The sequence below is a fragment of the Piliocolobus tephrosceles genome, chromosome 7, assembly GCF_002776525.5.
Source record: "Piliocolobus tephrosceles isolate RC106 chromosome 7, ASM277652v3, whole genome shotgun sequence".
NCBI lineage: Eukaryota > Metazoa > Chordata > Mammalia > Primates > Cercopithecidae > Piliocolobus > Piliocolobus tephrosceles.
The window spans coordinates 98959516-98975757 of NC_045440.1; the positions used below are offsets into that span (position 1 = coordinate 98959516).

General features: G+C 40.8%; 1 protein-coding gene across 1 annotated transcript in view; it reads left to right on the forward strand.

Annotated features, from left to right (window-relative positions):
• The window catches only part of STK3 (serine/threonine kinase 3), a 335851-nt gene that overhangs the window by 26494 nt on the left and 293115 nt on the right, over positions 1 to 16242 (forward strand). The window lies entirely within an intron of this gene.

Here is a 16242-nt window from a genome sequence, read left to right on the forward strand (position 1 = left end):
ACAAAAGCTGTCTGCCCTGAATTCAGGTGGGCCAGGAAACCACCCCTTAGCAGCAGTTGCTGATATAGAAGCTGCAGTAAGTTATCAGAAGATCTAATTAAGATAATTGACGAGTGTAGCTGCTGTAAACAACAGATTTTCAATGTAGATGAAACAGCTTTCTACTGGAAGGTGATGTCATCTAGGACTGTCATAGCTAGGGAAAAGATGTCAGTGACTGGCTTCAAAGTTTCAAAGTACAGACTGATTTTCTTGTTAGGGACTAATGAAGTTGGTGACTTTAAGTTGAAGCCAATGCTCATTATCAGTCCAGAAGTCTGAGGCCTGACTTTTTAATAATTGTCATTCTGACTGGTACAAATGATATATTATTGTGGTTTTGATTTGCATTTCTCTTATGATTAGTCATGTTGAGCATTTTTTCATATGTTTGGCCACTTGTATGTCTTCTTTTGATAAAAGTTTGTTCATGTCTTTTGCTGATTTTAAAAATGGGATTATTTGCTTTTTACTTTTTGAATTAAGTTTCTTACAGATTCTAGATATTAGACGTTTGTCGACTGCAGAGTTTGCAAATATTTTCTCCTATTCTGTAGGTTGTCTGTTTACTCTGTTGATAGTTTCTTTTGCTGTACAAAAGCAGCTTTTTAAGTTAATTAGATCCCACTCATCAGTTTTTTGGTTGCAATTGCTTTTAGTCATAAATTCTTTCCCAAGGCTGATGTCCAGAATGGTGTTTCCTGTGTTTTCTTCTGGGATTCCTACAGTTTGAGATCTTCTATTTAAATCTTTAATCCATCTTGAGTTAGGGGTCCAGTTTCATTCTTTTGCATATGACTAGCCAGCTATCCCACCACCATTTGTTGAATTAAGGAGTCCTTCCTTTCCCTATCGCTTTTGTCAATTTTGTTGAACATTAGATGGCTGTAGGTGTGCAACTTTATTTCTGGGTTCTCTATTCAGTTCCATTGGGCTATGCGTCTGTTTTGGTACCAGTAACTTGATTTTTTGGTTAAAGTAGCCTTATAGTATAGTTTGAAGTTGGGTAATGTGATATCTCTGACTTTGTCCTTTTTACTTAAACGATTGCCTTAGCTATTTAGGCCCTTTTTGTTCCATATGAATTTTAGAATAGTTTTTTTCTAGTTCTGTCCAAAATGATGTTGGTAGCGCGATAGGAATAGTGTTGAATCTGTAGATTGCTTTGGGCAGTGTGGTCATTTTAATGATGTTGATTTTTCCACTTCATGAGCATGAAATGTTTTTCCATTTGTTTGTGTCATCTCTGATTTCTTTCAGCAGTGTTTTGTAGTTCTCCTTGTAGAGATCCTTCATCTCCTTGGTTAGATGTATCCCTAGGTATTTTATTTTATTATTATTATTATTATTATTATTATTTTTATTTATTTTTTTTTTTTGAGACGGAGTCTCGCTCTGCCGCCCAGGCTGGAGTGCTGTGGCTGGATCTCAGCTCACTGCAAACTCCGCCTCCCGGGTTCACGCCATTCTCCTGCCTCAGCCTCCCGAGTAGCTGGGACTACAGGCGACCGCCACCTCGCTCGGCTAAGTTTTTGTATTTTTTAGTAGAGACGGGGTTTCACCGTGTTAGCCAGGATGGTCTCGATCTCCTGACCTCGTGATCCGCCCATCTCGGCCTCCCAAAGTGCTGGGATTACAGGCTTGAGCCACCGCGCCCGGCCTATTTTGTTATTTTATTTTATTTTGTGGCCATTGTAAATGGGATTATGTTCTTGATTTGGCTCTCAGCTGGAATGTTACTGGTGTATAGAAATGCTACTGGTTTTTGTTCATTTTGTATCCTGAAACGTTACTCAAGTAGTTTATCAGTTCTAGGAGCCTTCGGTGGAGCCTTTAAGGTTTTCTAGGTATAGAACCAAATTGTCCGTGAAGAGATACTGTTTGCCTTCTCCGTTTTTTACTTGGATGCCTTGTATTTCTTTCTTTTGCCTTACTCTTCCGGTGAGGACTTCCAATACTATGTTAAATAGGAATTTTAAGAGTGGGCATCCTTGTCTTATTCCAGTTCTCAAGGGGAATGCTTCCATTTTTTGCCCATTCAGTATGATGTTGGCTGTGGGGCTGTCATAGATGGCTCTTACTGTTTTGAGGTGTGTTCCTTTGATGTCTAGTTTGTTCAGAGTTTTTTTTTTTTTTTTTTTTTAAATGAAGGGATGTTGAATTTTGTTGAAAGCCTTTTCCATGTCTGTTGAGATGGTCATAAGATTTTTATTTCAAATTGAAATAAATTGTTTATGTGGTGGATCACATTTATTGATTTGCATATGTTGAACTAACCGTGCATCCCAGGAATGAAACTTCCTTGACCACGGTGAATTAAGTTTTTGATGTGCTGCTGTATTTGGTTTACTAGTATTTTTTTTTGTTTTTTTTCTGAAGCGGAGTTTCGCTCTTGTCTCGCTCTTGTTGCCCAGGCTGGAGTGCAATGGCGCGATCTCGGCTCACAGCAACCTCCGCCTCCCGGGTTCAAGCCATTCTTCTGCCTCAGCCTCCAGAGTAGCTGGGATTACAGACATGCACCACTACGCCTGTCTAATTTGTATTTTTTAGTAGAGATGGGGTTCCTCCATCTTGCTCAGGCTGGTCTCGAACTCCAGACCTCAGGTGATCGGCCTGCCTTGGCCTCCCAAAGTGCTGGGATTACAGGCGTGAGCCACCGCAAACGGCCCTGTATTTTATTGAGGATTTTTGTGTCTATGTTCATCAAGGATATTGGTCTGTAGTTTTCTTTTTTCTTTGTGTCTTTGCCAGGTTTTGGTATCAGGGTGATGAGTCCTTTGAATGAGTTTTAGTGAGTTCCTGCTTGATTTTTGGCATTGTTTCAGGAGGATTGATACCATCTCTTCTTTGTATGTCTGATAGAATTCGGCTGTAAATCCATGTGGTCCAGGGATTTTTTTGGTTGATAAGTTTTTAATTATTGATTCAGTTTCAGAATTCAATATTGATGTCTGCTCAGGGTTTCTATTTCTTCCTAATTCAATCTGGGGAGATTGTGGGTTTCCAAGAATTTATCCATTTTCTCTACGTTTTCTAGTTTGTGTAAATAGGAGTGTTCATAATCGTCCCTAAGGAACTTTTGTATTTCTGTGATATTGGTTGCTTGTCACCTTTGTCATTTTGATTGTGCTTATTTGGATCTTCTCTCTCTTTCTTTTGTTAATCTAGCTTGCAGTCTGTTGGTCTTGTTTTTCCTCTTAGAAAACCAACTTTTTTGTTTCACTGATTGTTTGTATGGTTTTTTGGTCTTAATTTGATTTAGTTCTTCTTTGCTTTTATTTCTTCTGCTATCTTTATGGTTAGTTTGTTCTTTTGTTTCTAGTTCCTCTAGATGTGATAGATTGTTGATTTGAGATTTTTCTAATTTTTTGAGGTAGGTGTTTAGTGTTGTAAGCTTTCCTCTTTATACTTTTTTGCTGGTTCCCAGAGATTTTCATACTCTGTTTTATTTATTTCAAAGAACTTTTTGATTTCTGCTTTAATTGTTTACTCAAAAATCATTCAGGAGTAAGTTGTTTAATTTCCATGTAATTGTGTGGTTCTGAGAGATCTTCATGGTATTAATTTTTTTATTACACTGTGGTCTGAGAGTATGGTTGGTATGATTTTGATTTTTTTTTTGAATTAATTGAGACATGTTTTATGGCAGAGCATGTGGTTGATCTTGTAGTAGCTACCACGTGCAGGCGAGAACAGTATATGTTCAGTGGTTTATGGATGAAGTAGTCTGCAGATGTCTGTTAGGTCCAATTCATCATGTGTTGAATTTAAGTCCAGAATTTCTTTGTTAGTTTTCTGCCTCAGTGGTCAGACTAATGCATTAGTCACTGGCTGTTGAAGTCTCCCACTATTATGTATGGTTGTTTAAGTCTTTTCCTAGGTCTAGAAGTATTTGTTTGCTTGTTTGTTTGGAGACAGGATCTCACTATGATTGCCCAGACTGGAGTGCAGTGGTGCTATTTTGGCTCTAACATCCCAGGTTCACGTGATTCTCCCACCTCAGCTTCCTGAGTAGCTGGGGCTACAGGCTTGTGTCACCACGTCCGGCTAATTTTTTGTATTTTTTGTAGAGATGGAGTGTCTCCATGTTGCCTAGGCTGGTCTTGAACTCCTGGACTCAAGCAATTGGCCTGCCTCAGCCTCCTGCAGGGTCTTATTTTTATTTTTTGTTAAATTTTTTTTTTAATTTCCGTAAGTTATTGGGGAACAGATGGTATTTGGTTACATGAGTAAGTTCTTCAGTGGTGATTTGTGAGATTTTGTTGTACCCATCACCCGAGCAGTATACACTGTACCCAATTTGTAGTCTTTTATCCCTTACTCCCTTCCCACCCTTTCCCCAAGTCCCCAAAGTCCATTGTGTCATTCTTATGCCTTTGCGTCCTCATAGCTTAGCTCCCATATATTAGTGAGAACGTATGATGTTTGGTTTTCTATTCCTGAATTACTTCACTTAGAATAATAGTCTCCAATCTCCTCTAGGTTGCTGCGAATGCCATTAATTCATATACTTATACATACACACACACACACACACACACACACACACACACACACACACACACGATGTTTGGTTTTCTATTCCTGAATTACTTCACTTAGAATAATAGTCTCCAGTCTCCTCTAGGTTGCTGCGAATGCCATTAATTCATATACATATACATACACACACACACACACACACACAGTTTCTTTATCCAGTCGTTGATTGATGGGCATTTAAGTTGATTCCACATTTTTGCAATTGTGAACTGTGCTGCTATAAACGTGTGTGTAAGTATCTTTTTCTTATAATGACTTCTTTTCCTCTGGGTGGATACCCAGGAGTGGGATTGCTGGAGCAAATGGTAGTTCTACTTTTAGTTCTTTTTTTTTTTTTATTTTTTTTTGAGACAGAGTTTTGTTCTTGTTGCCCAGGCTGGAGTGCAATGGTGCAATCTCAGCTCACTGCAGCCTCCACTTCCTGGGTTCAAGTGATTCTCCTGCCTCAGTCTCCCAAGTAGCTGGGATTACAGGCATGCGCCACCATGCCCAGCTAATTTTGTATTTTTTTAGTAGGGGTGGGGTTTCTCCATTTTGGTCAGGCTGGTCTCGAACTCCCGACCTTAGGTGATCTGCCTGCCTTGGCCTCCCAAAGTGTTGGGATTACAGGTGTGAGCCACTGCGTCCAGGCCTTCTTTTAGTTCTTTAAGGAATCTCCACAGTTTTCTGCAGTGTTTGTACTAGTTACATTCCCACCAGCAGTGTAGAAGTATTCCCTGTTCACTACCTCCATGCCAACATCTATTGTTTTTTGATTATGGCCGTTCTTGCAGAAGTAAGGTGGTATCGCATTTTGGTTGTGATTTGCATTCTTGATCTATTAGTGATGTTGAGCATTTTTTCCTATGTTTGTTGACCATTTGTATATCTTCTTTTGAGAATTGTCTATTCATGTCCTTAGCCCACTTTTTGATGGGATTGTTTGTTTTTTCCTAATTTGTTTGTGTTTGTTTTAGATTCTGGATATTAGTTCTTTGTTAGATGTATAGATTATGAAGATTGTCTCCCACTCTATGGGTTGTCTGTTTACTCTGCTGACTGTTCTTTTTGTTGTGCAAAGGCTCTTTAATTTAATTAAGTCCCAGCTATTTATCTTTGTTTTTATTGCATTTGCTCTTGGGTTCTTGGTCATGAAATCATTGCCTAAGCCAACGTCTAGAAGAGTTTTTCCAATGTTATCTTCTAGAAGTTTTGTAGGTTCAGGTCTTAGATTTAAGTCCTTGATCCATCTTGAGTTTTTTTTTCTTATAAGGTGAGAGATAAGGATCCAGTTTCATTCTCCTACATGTGGCTTGCCAATTATCTTAGCACCATTTGTTGAATAGGATGACCTTTCCCCACTTTGTTTTTGTTTATTTTGTCGAAGATCAATTGGCTGTAAGTATTTGGGCTTATTTCTGGGTTCTTTCTGTTCCATTGGTCCATGTGTCTATTTTTATACCAGTACCATGCTGTTTTGGTGACTGTGGCCTTAGAGTATAGTTTGAAATCAGGTAATGTGATGCCTCCAGATTTGTTCTTTTTGTGTAGTCTTGCTTTGGCTATGTGGGCTCTTTTTTGGTTCCATATGAATTTTAGGATTGTTTTTTCTAATTCTGTGAAGAATGATGGTGGTATTTTGATGGGAATTGCATTGAATTTGTAGATTGCTTTTGGCAGTATGGTCATTTTCACAATATTGATTCTACCTGTCAATGAGCATGGGATGTGTTTCCATTTGTTTGTGTCATGTGTGATTTCTTTCAGCAGTGTTTTGTAGTTTTCCTTATAGTTTTTTGTAGTTTTCCTTTTACTTCCTTGGTTAGACATATTCCTAAGTAATGTATTTTATTTTTTGCAGCTATTGTAAGAGGAGTTGAGTTCTTGATTTGATTCTCAGCTTGGTCACTGTTAGTGTATACAAGAGATACTGATTTGTGTACATTAATTTTGTATCTGGAAACTTCGCTGAATTCTTTTTATCAGTTCTAGGAGCTTTCTGGGGGAGTCTTTAGGGTTTTCTAGGTAAACAACAATCATGTCATCAGCAAACAGCAACAGCTTGACTTCCTCTTAACCTATTTGAATGCTTTTTTTTTTTTTTTTTTTGAGATGAGGTCTCACCCTGTTCCCCAGGCTGGAGTGCAATGGTGTGATCTCGGCTCACTGCAGCCTCCGCCTCCTGGGTTCAAGTGATTGTCCTGCCTCAGCCTCCCTAGTAGCTGGGATTACAGGCACCTGCCACCATGCCCCACTAATGTTTTGTAGTTTAGTAGAGACGGAGTTTCACCACGTTGGCCAGGCTGGTCTCGAACTCCTGACCTGGTGATTCACCTGCCTCAGCCTCCCAAAGTGCTAGGATTACAGGTGTGAGCCACTGCGCCCAGCCTGGATGCCCTTTATTTCTTTCTCTTGTCTAAGTGGTCTGACTAGGACTTCCAATACTATGTTGAAGAGGAGTGGTGAGAGTGGGCATCCTTGTGTTGTTCCGTTTCTCAGAGGGAGTGCTTTCAGCTTTTCCCTATTCAGTATTATGTTGGCTGTGGGTTTGTCATAGATGTCTTTTATTACATTGAGGTATGTCCCTTGTAGGCTGATTTTGCTGAGAGTTTTAATCATAGAGGGATGTTGGAGTTTGTTGAATGCTTTTCTGCATCCGTTGAGATGATCATGTGATTTTTGTTTTTGATTCTGTTTGTGTGGTGTATCACATTTATTGACTTGTGTATGTTAAACCATCCCTGCATCCGTGGTATGAAACCCACTTGATCATGGTGGATTATCTTTTTGATATGTTGTCGGATTTGGTTAGCTAGTATTTTTTTGAGGATTTTAACTTACATGTTAATCAGGGATACTGATCTATAGTTTTCTTTTATGGTTGCATCCTTTCCTGGTTTGGTATTAGGGTGATACTGGCTTCATAGAATAATTTCAGGAGGGTTCCCTCTTTCTCTGACTTGTGGTATAGTTTCAGTAGGATTGGTACCAAATCTTTGAATGTCTGGTAGACTTCTGCTGTGAATCTCTCTAGTCCTGGACTTTTTTGTTAGTTTTTTTTTTTTTTTGCTATGAAGTCTCATTCTTGTCCCCCAGTCTGGAGTGCAATGGGACGATTTTGACTCACTGCAACCTCCACTTCCTGGGTTCAGGCGATTCTCCTGCCTCAGCCTCCTGAGTAGCTGGGATTACAGGTGCATACCACCACCTCGGGTGATCCGCCCACCTCGGCCTCCCAAGTGCCTTGTTGGTAATTTTTAAGTTACCATTTCAATCTTGCTGCTTGCTGTCTATCTGTTCAGAGTATCTAATTCTTCCTGATTTAAGTGAGGAAGGTTTTATCTTTCCAGGAATTTATCGTCTCCTCTAGGTTTTCTAGTTTATGCACATAAAGGGGTTCGTAGTAGCCTTGAATGATCTTTTGTATTTCCTTGGTATCAGTTGTAATATCTCCCTTTTTGGTTCTAATTGAGCTTATTTGAATTTTCTTTCTTCTTTTCTTGGTAATCTTGTTAATGTTTTATTAATTTTATTTTATCTTTTCAAAGAACTAGCTTTTTGTTTCATTTATCTTTTATTTTTTTTTGTTTTAATTTAATTTATTTCTGCTCTGATCTTGGTTATTTCCTTTCTTCTACTGGGTTTGGGTTTGGTTTGTTCTTGGTTCTCTAGTTCCTTGAGGTGTGGCCTTAGATTGTCTGTTTGTGCTTTTTCAGAGTTTTTGATGTAGGCGTTTAGGGTTATGAACTTTCCTCTAAGCACTGCCTTTGCTGTATCTCAGGGGTTTTGATAGGTTGTGTCACTATTGTTCAGTTCGAAGAATTTTTAAATTTCTATCTTGATTTCATTTTTGACCCAATGATCATTCAAGAGCAGATTATTTAATTTCCGTGTATTTGCATGATTTTGAAGGTTCCTTTTAGAGTTGATTTCCAATTTTATTCCACTATGGTCTGAGAGAGTACTTGATATAATTTCAGTTTTCTTAAATTTATTGAGGCTCGTTTTGTGGCCTCTCATGTGGTCTATCTTGGAGAAAGGTCCATGTGCTGTTGAATAGAACGTATATTCTGCGGTCGTTGAGTAGAATGTTCTGTATATATCTGTTAAGTCCATTTGTTCCAGGGTATAGTTTAAATCCATTGTTTCTTTGTTGACTTTTTGTCTTGATGACCTGTCTAGTGCTGTCAGTGGAGTGTTGAAGTCCCCCACTATTACTGTTGCTGTCTCATTTCTTAAGTCTATTAGTAATTGTTTTATAAATTTGGGAGCTCCGGTGTTAGGTGCATATATATTTAGGATTGTGATATTTTCCTGTTGGACAAGGCCTTTTATCATTATATAATGACTCTCTTTGTCTTTTTTAATGGCTGTTGCTTTAAAGTTTGTTTTGTCTGGTATAAGAATAGCTATTCCTACTCGCTTTTGGTGTCCATTTGCATGCAATGTCTTTTTCTACCCCTTTACGTTAAGTTTATGTGAGTCCTCGTGTGTTAGGTGTGTTTCTTGAAGGCAGCAGATGGTTGGTGAATTCTTACCCATTCTGCAATTCTCTCTCTCTCTCTATATATATAGATATATTTATTTATTTATTTTGAGACGAAGTCTCATTCTTGTCCCCCAGTCTGGAGTGCAATGGCGCAATTTTGCCTCACTGCAACCACTGCCTCCCGGGTTCAAGCGATTCTCCTGCCACAGCCTACTGAATAGCTGGGATTACAGGCGCGCACCACCGCACCTGGCTAATTTTTGTATTTTTAGTAGAGACAGGGTTTGACCATGTTGTCCAGACTGGTCTCAAACTCCTGACCTTGTGATCTGCCTACCTCGGCCTCCCAAAGTGTTGGGATTACAGGTGTGAGCTACCACACCTGGCCAATTCTGTATCTTAAGTGGAATGTTTAGACCATTTACATTCAGCATTGGTATTGAGATGTGAGGTATCATTCCACTCATTATGTGATTTGTTGCCTGTATACCTTGTTTTTTTTGTTTTGTTTTGTTTTTTAAATTGTATTTTTTTTAGGTCCTGTGAGATTTATGCTTTAAAGGGGTTCTGTTTTGATGTGTTTCCTGGCTTTGTTTCAAGATTTAGAGCTCCTTTTAGCAGTTTTTGTAATGCTGACTTGGTAGTGGCAAATTCCCTCAATATTTGTTTGTCTGAAAAATACTTTATCTTTCCGTCATTTATGAAGCTTAGTTTCGCTGGGTGCAAAATTCTTGGCTGATAATTGTTTTGTTTGAGGAGGCTGAAGACAGGGCCCCAATCCCTTCTAGTTTGTAAAGTTTTTGCTGAGAAATATGCTGCTAATCTGATAGGTTTTCCTTTAAAGGTTACCTGGTGCTTTTTCCTCATGGCTCTTAAGATTCTTTTCTTTGTCTTAACTTTAAATAATTTAATGACAGCATGCCTAGGCGATGATCTTTTTGCAGTGAATTCCCCAGATGTTCTTTAAGGTTCTTGTATTTGGATGTCTAGGTCTCTATCAAGGCCGGGGAAGTTTTCCTCGATTATTCCCCCAAATATATTTTCCAGGCTTTTAGATTTATCTTCTTTCTCAGGAACGCTGATTATTCTTAGTTTTGGTCGTTTAACATAATCCCAGACTTCTTGGAGGCTTTGTCCATATTTTCTTACTCTTTTTCTTTCGTCTTCATTGGATTGGGTTAATTCAAAAACCTTGTTTTTGAGCTCTCAAGTTCATTCTTCTACTTGTTCGATTCTATTGCTGAGACTGTCCAGAGCATTTTGCATTTCTATAAATGTGTCCATTGTTTCCTGAAGTTTCATTTTTTATTTATGCTGTCTATTTCATTGAATATTTCTTCCTTCAGTTCTTGTATTTGTTTTTTTTTTTTTGAGATGGAGTCCCGCTCTGTTGCCAGACTGGAGTGCAGTGGTGCAACCTCGGCTCACTGCAACCTCCAGCTCCCAGGTTCAAGTGATTCTCCTGCCTCAGCCTCCCGAGTAGCTGGGACTACAGGTGTACACCACCACGCCAAACTAATTTTTGTATTTTTAGTAGAGATGGGGTTTCACCATGTTGGCCAGGATGGTCTCGATCTCCTGACCTCATGATCCACCCACCTCGGCCTCTCAAGTGCTGGGATTACAGGCGTGAGCCACCGCACCTGGCCCATATTTCTCCTGGCTTTTTAAATTGTCTCAGCTCCAGGTAAGGTCTCAATCTTCTCCCATAATCTAGACCTTCACGTGCCCCAGTTGGGGATGTGTGTTCGGGGGCGGACAATCTCCCTTTCCCACTTCCACAGCTTGGGCACTCAAAATATTTGGGGTGTCTGCCAGGTCCTGCAGGAGCAATCTACTTCCTTCGGAGGGTCTCTGGGTTTTCTTGGCTTTCCTAATGTATTCCTGCAGTCATTCTGGAGCAAAAGTTCAAGACGTGAGCCTCCACACACTGCTCTGAGTGGGAGGTGCAATCTAGTCCTGCCTCCTGTCTGCCATGATATCTGGTCTTGTTTTTTAATCCAACTTGCCACTCTACCTTTAATGTGGAACGTTTAGACCATTTACATTCAAGGTTAACATTGAAATGTGAGGTTTTGGCCAGGTGCAGTGGCTCATGCCTGTAATCCCAGCACTTTGGGAGACTGAGGTGGGCAGATTACCTGAGGTCGGGAGTTCGAGAACAGCCTGACCAATGTGGAGAAACCCCATCTCTACTAAAAATACAAAATTAGCTGGATGTGGTGGCACATGCCTGTAATATCAGCTACTCAGGAGGCTGAGGCAGGAGAATCGCTTGAACCCAGGAGGTGGAGGTTGCGGTGAGCCAAGATCGTGCCATTGCACTCAAGCCTGGGCAACAAGAGCAAAACTCTGTCTCAAAATAAAAGAAATGTGAGGATTTGATCCTATCATGAAGTCGTTAACTGTTTGTTTTGTAGACTGTATTGTGTAGTTTCTTTATAGGGTCTGTGGGCTATGTACTTGTGTGTTTTTGTGGTAGCAGGTATCATTCTTTTGTTTCCATGTTTAGAACTCCCTTAAGGAACTCTTGTAATGTTGGGTCTAGCGGTAATGAATTCTCTTAGTGCTTGCTTGTTTGGAAAACATGTTATTTTTCTTCTGCTTTTGAAGCTTAATTTGGGTGGGGGATATGAAATTCTTGGTTGGAATTTCTTTTCTTTTAGAATGCTGAAAATTGGCTGGGTGCAGTGGCTTACACCTGTAATCTCAGCACCATTTTGGAGGCCAAGGCGGGCAGATTGCTTGAGGTCAGGAGTTTGAGACCAGCCTGGCCAAAATGGTGAAACCTTGTCTCTACTAAAAATATAAAATTTGACTGGGCATGGTGCCACGTACCTGAAATCTTAGCTACTTGGAAGGCTGAGGCACGAGAATTGCTTGAACCCAAGAGGCAGAGGTTCAGTGAGCCGAGATCACATCACTGCACTCCAGCCTGGGTGACAGAGCAAGACTTCATCTCAGAACAAAAAGCATGCTGAAAATAATCCCCCTAGTTTCTCCTAGCTTGTAAAATTTCTACTGAGAAGCACACTGGTAGCCCGATGGGGTTTCCTTTGTATGTAACCTGACCTTTTTCTTTAGCTTTAAGATTTTTTTTTTTCTTTTAACATTGACCTTGGACAGCCTGGTGAATATATGCCTTGGTGATATTCATTTTGTTTGTTATCTCCCAAGTGTTGTCTGGATTTGTGTATTATCTCACAGGTGTTGTCTGGATTTGTTGTATCTGAATGTCTATCACTCTAGCAAGATTAGGGAAATTTTTTTGAGTTAGTTCCTCAAATATATTTTCCAGGTTGTTTGCTTTTTCTCCTTCTGTATCATGAATGCTAATAATTTATAGGTTTGATCGCTTTACGTAATCCTGTGTTTCTTAAAGACTTTGTTCAATTTTAAAAGTTCATTTTCCTCTATTTTTGTGTGACTGGGTTAGTTCAAAAGATTAGCCTTCATCCCTTTTTTCTTTTTTCCTTTTGTTTGTCTGTTTTGCAGTGATATGATCACGGCTCACTGCAGCCTTGGACTCCCAGGCTCAGGTGATCCTTTCACCCCAGCCTCCCAGGTAGCTAGAACTATAGGTGCAAGCCACCATACCCAGTTAATTTTTAAATTTCTTTGTAAAAACATGGTCTCTTTATGTTTTCCAGGATGGTCTCAAGTTCCTTGGCTCAAATGATCTTCCTGCCTCAGCCTCCTCAAGTGTTGGGATTATAGGCATGAGCCACCATGCCTGGCCTGAAATTCTTTCTTTTGCTTGGTCCAGTCTATTGATAAAGCTTTCAGTTATATTTTGAAATTTCTTAAGTAAACCTTTTTCAGTCCCAGAAGCTCTGATTGATTTCTTTTAAAGATCTTTACCTCTTCTTTTATTTGCTGGATTTCCTTTGAAGTGTGTTAGTATTGATTTTCAATCGTGTCTTGGATCTCTTTGAGTTTCCTTGCAACCCATGCTTTGAGTTGTCATTTCTGAGTGTCTTTTTTGGTTGAGGACCATTGCTGGAGAGCTAGTGTGATCCTTTTGTGGTGACACTACATTCAGATTTTTCATGGTGCCAGTATTCTTGCACTGGTTTCTTCCCATCTGGAGACACTGGCACTACTAATTTGTGTGATTATTTTCATACTGGTAGGATTTTTTCTTTCTTTTCTTACAATGTTTTTTTCTTCTTTCCCTTTTCCCTTCTCCTTAGAGGGTGTGAGTGGAAATAATGCTGTGTAGAGTCTTTTGGCTTTGTTTTTATAGTCCTATGCACTTCAGTTGGCAGGTTTTATATTGGGCTGTGTAGTTTGTCCTATAAACCAGTAGAAGGCACTTATGGGTAAGAGCCAGGTGTTGCCAGTGTGACTGGGTATATATTTGATCCTTGTTTACTGGGAGCAGCTCTCTGTTGCCTCAGGCAGTGGGCTGATTTGTGGATTGTATAGTGGTCCGAGTTTCCTGCTTAGCCCTGAGGGGGCAGAGGGCAAGATATGTAGGGCTGGGCTGGGCACTTTCACCGCCAGGTCCTCCAATGGCAAGCACAAGCATCAGTGCATAGGGAGACTCCAATGGGTAGTCACCAAGCTCCCAGAGGTGTACCTGGATGTGGTGCTGGGAGACCTCCTTGGCCCTAAGTTCTCTGCACAGGGATGGGCGGCAGCTTAAATTCCTAATCCTGAAGAGTAGGTGCTTCAGATGACTGGACATCTGCCTGGGCATGAAGTGGAGAGGGTCCCCCTGACCCCACCACCACTAAGATGTCTGCGGAGGAGGGTTGGGGTGATCTAAGCTGCTGAACCAGGCAAGCAGGTGCTCTGAATGCCTGGAGATATGCCTGGGCATGAAGCAGGGAGGGCCTCCCCGTACCCAGATCTCTTCATAGGAAGAGTGGCATGGCCCAAGATGCCAGTTTGGGCAAACAGGTACTTTGAATATCTGAAGATCTTCATGGGCAATGGAGTGGAAGGGCCCTGTTGCACCATAATCTATCTACAGAAGGATGGAGCAGTCCAGGCTGCTGATCCAGGTGAGTGGGTGCTCTGAATGCCTGGGAGATCTGTCTGAGTATGAAGCAGAGAGGGCCTCCCTACACTAGGATCTCTGCACAGGAAGGGTGAGGCAGATCAGACTGCTGATTCAGGTGAGCAGATGCTCTGAATGCCTGGGAGATCTGTCTGAGTGTGAAGCAGAGAGGGCCTCTCTACACTAGGATCTCTGCACAGGAAGGGTAAGGCAGATCAGGCTTCTGATTCAGGTGAGCAGATGCTCTGAATGCCTGGAGATTTGCCTGGGCCTGGAGCAGAGAGGGCCCCCCTGCACAGAATCTCTGTACAGGAAAAGTGGGGCAACTCAATCTGCTAGTCCATGTGAGCAGGTGCATCAGATACCTGGATATCTGTCTCCATGTGGAGTGGAGAGGGCCCCACTGTACCACAATCTATGCACAGGAAGGGTAAGGCAGCTCAGACTGTGGATGCAGGTGAGGGAGTGCTCTGAATACCTCTAGATCTGCCTACATGTGGAGCAGAGAGGCCTCCCCTGTGCCATAATCTATACCCATGAAGGGTGAGGTGGTTCAGCTTGCTTGTCCAGGCAAACAGTTGCCCCAAATGCCTGGATTTTTGCCAGGGAGTAGAGCAGAGAGGGCCCTGCTGCACCACATTCTCAGAGGAACAGGCTGTGGCAACCAGCCATGACACATGCAGACCAGTTCCAGGTTGCCAACCTGGATCTGGCCCCAAATCTGGTTGTCCAGGAGAAACTACAGCCATAGCAGCTCTCCTCTCATTCTAGACCTCCAGTGGAGGAGAGCACAATCCCAGCACCTAGTGCTGAGGCACTAACTACAGTGTGGCTGTGAAGACCCCTGTCCTGCTCCAGAGCCAGATGCCTATGTGACCATGCTGCTGGGTTGCCAAAGAATGGTTGACTTGTATGCAACCACATTTAAAATGGTGTTCTGTTCTCCATCCTGGGTCTGGGAAATGCCAGTAGCTTTTCCCAGTGTCTGTCCCTCACAGCATCTCCAAACCAGCCTGTCCCCAAGTTAGATCCAGGTCTTGGAAGAAACAAAGTACTCTTTCTTGACCTGGGTTGCTCAGATCCCCAGTGGAAAAGTGAGTCACAGAGGGAGGCTTTCTGACTGTCTTGCATACTTGGGCTTCCCTCACTTTTATCAATTGGATGCCATCATAGGGGCTGTTTGTGTTTGTGTGTCTTCCTTGGATCTGGGGTGTCCTTCACGATTCCAGTGGATTCCTGTTTTCCTTTGTGAATTAAAGCTCTCAGAGTTGACCTTTGTACACTATATTGCTATTTCCAAGAGAATGAGGCCCACTAAAAGCCTCTAATCTGCCATCTTGGAAATAAAAAAGGATTTAGAATATAATCTTAATTGAGAAAGCAGTGGCAGGGTTTGAGAGGATTGACTCCAATTTTGAAAGTTCTGTTTGTGGGTAAGATGCATCAAACAGCATCACATGCTATAGAGAAATCTTTTGGCAAGAAATAATTAATTGATGTGGCAAACTTCGTTGTTGTCTGATTTTAAGAAATTCCCACAGCTACCCCAACAGTTTGCTACCACCACACTGATCAGGAAGAAGTTATTAACATAGAGGCAATACTCTCCACCAGCAAAAAGATTTTGACTCGTTGTAGGCTCAGATGATCATTGGCATTTTTAGCAATAAAGTGTTTAAAATCTTTTTTATTTTTGATTTTTATGGGTACATAGTAGGTGTATATATTGGATACATGAGATATTTTGATACAGGCATATAATGCATAACAGTCATCAGGGAATAGTGGGTATCCTTCACCTCAAACATTATTTTTATGTTAAGGTATATATATATTTTTTCAGACATAATGCTATTATATATGTAATAGACTACAGTATAGTGTAAACATTTCTATGTCCTGGGAAAACAAACATTTTTGTGTTATTTGCTTTATTGTGGTATTTGCTTTATTGTTGTGGTCTGAAACCGAACCTGCAGTATCTCTGAGATATGCCTATATGTCTTTCCTGTGACTACTTTTAGTATTTTTTCTCTATACAAAATTTATACCTATACAAATTGCTGATGTTCAGCAATTTTATCATAATATATCTTGGCTCTCTCTCTCGCCTTCTCTCTCTCTCTTTGTGTTTTATCTTTTCAAATTTATTGAATTTGATGCATCTGTGTGGGTTTATGGTTTGCAT